Source organism: Palaemon carinicauda, chromosome 29 (assembly GCF_036898095.1).
Source record: "Palaemon carinicauda isolate YSFRI2023 chromosome 29, ASM3689809v2, whole genome shotgun sequence".
NCBI classification, from domain to species: domain Eukaryota; kingdom Metazoa; phylum Arthropoda; class Malacostraca; order Decapoda; family Palaemonidae; genus Palaemon; species Palaemon carinicauda.
In genome coordinates, this window is record NC_090753.1 from 47622608 (window position 1) to 47625178 (window position 2571).

Genomic DNA, 2571 nt, shown 5'->3' on the forward strand with positions numbered 1-2571 from the left:
AAAAAAAAAAAAAAAAAAAAAAAAAAAAGTCTTCATGAAAGAAAAAGTAATTTAAATTTGGGAACATGACAATAATAATTTGAATTTAGGGGAAAAAATAACTTGAAAATGGTAACATGAAAAAAATTATTTGAATTTGGGAACATGAAAATAATCATTTGAATTCAGGAACAAAAGAAATATAACATAAAAGTAGTGACATGAAAAAAAATAATTTGAATTTGGGTACATAAAACTAATAATTTGAATTTAGGAACAAAAAAAAAAAAAAATATTTTGAAAGTGGTAACATGAAATAAAAATCATTTGAATTTGGTAACGGAAAAATAACTTGAAAATGGAAAGAAAAAAAAAATAATTTGATTTTGGGAACATGAAAATAATAATTTGAAGTTAGGAATTAAAAAAAAATACTTAAAATGGGTTGTAACAAGATAAAAATAATTTGAACTTGGGAACATGGAAATAATTTGAATTTAGAAACAAAAACAAATAACTTGAACGTGGTAACATGAAAAAAAAAAATAATTTGCATTTGGGAACAAAAAAAAAAAATAGTTGATTTCTTACATTAAAAAAAAATAATTTTATTTTGGGAACATGAAAATAATAATTTTAATTTAGGAAAAAACAAAAAAAACTTGAAAGTGTTAACATAAAAAAAATAATTTGAATTTGGGAACATGGAAATAATTTCAATTTAAGAACAAAAAACGAAAAAAAAACTTGAAAGTGGTAACAAGAAAAAAAAAATAATTTGAATTTAGGAACAAAAACAAATAAATTGAAAGAAGTAACATAAAAATATAATAATTTGAATTTGGGAACATGAAAATAATAATTTGAATTTAGGAACAAAAAAAAAAAAAAAAAAAAAAAAAAAACTTGAAAGTGGTAACATATAAAAAATAATTTGAATTTCAGAACAAAAACAAATAAATTGAAAGTAGTAACAAAAAAATAATTTGAATTTTGGAACAAAAAATAGATGAATTGAAAATGGTAAAAAAAATAATAATTTGAATTTGGGAACATGGGAATAATAATTTGAATGTAGGAAAAAAATTATCTCGAAATGGCAACATGAAAAAAAAAATTATTTTAATTTGGGAACATGTAGATGATTTGAATTTAAGAAAAACAAAATAACTTGAAAGTGTTAAATTGATAAATAATTTGAATTTTTGAACACAAACCAATGAATTGAAAATGGTAACATGAAATAAACAATAATTTGAAATTGGAAACATGAAAATAATAATTTGATTTTCTGAAAAAAAAAAATAACTTGAAAGTGGTAACATGAAAAAAAATAGTTTGAATTGGGAACAAAAACAAATAAATTGAAAGAGGTAACATGAAAAAGAAATCATTTTGAATTTGGGAACATGAAAATAATAATTTAAATTTAGGAAAAAAAAAAACTTGAAAGTAGTAACATGGAAGAAATAATTTGAATTTGGGACCAAAAAAATAAGCTGAAAGTGGTAACATGATAAAACTAATTCTAATTTAGGAAAATAAATTCAAAAGTGGTAACATGGAAGAAAAAATCTGAATTTGGGAACAAAAAAAAATAACTTGAAAGTAGTAACATGAAAAAATCATTTGAATTTAGAAACAAAGTAAATTGAAAGTGGTAAAGGTAGAATGAAAGAAATAATTTAAATTTTGGAACCAAAAAATAACTTGAAAGCGGTAACAAAAAAAAAAGAATAATTTGAATTTAGTAAAAAAAATAACTTGAAAGTGGTATTATGAAAAAAAATATTTGAATTTGGTTAAAAAAGAGAGAGAAAAAAACTTGAAAGTGGTAACATATAAAAATATAATTTGTAAGTGATAAGAAAATCTGAAAAAATTATAACTTGAAATTGTTTGAAATTGATAACATAATTGAAAAAAAATAACTATAGTTGTAACAAAATTCAAAATGAAAACTTTTGAAAACTTCTGAAAAAGAAATGAGCAAAAACATCTCGTTCTGATTTCCACGAAAACATTTCAATAAAAAAAATTCTATCAGGATAAATAACTAAGAACAACAAACACACAACTTATGAAATAGGATTTTATATTAGATCACTAACCCTATATACAGATGTGATTAGACATAAATTGTATAGGAACTTTTATTGCAATGGTAATTCATCATAACAACTTTACAATTCATAGGAAACTGATATTTTTATCATGTTTTCAACAGTTCCATAAAAGGCCGTGGGAGGTCACTTAGGTCAAAGGCACCCCCGCAAAAAAAAAAAAAAAAAAAAAAAAATTACATTCATAATTTTCACTGATTTGCTTGGAATAAACTTTTGTTTTTACGCTCAAAATAAACCAGAGAGAGAGAGAGAGAGAGAGAGAGAGAGAGAGAGAGAGAGAGATTCCGACAGCTAACTAAGTATAGGCTGCTCCCATTTCTCCTCAACACAAAACACGAACATTAATTAATCACAAATGTAAAAACGGAACTTCGGACTCGATCTCACGCATAGAAATCTCCCTTTCTCTGCCGTCCGTTGTACAAATCCCCTCTGTCGTCAATTTTCATATTAAACGACACCCTTA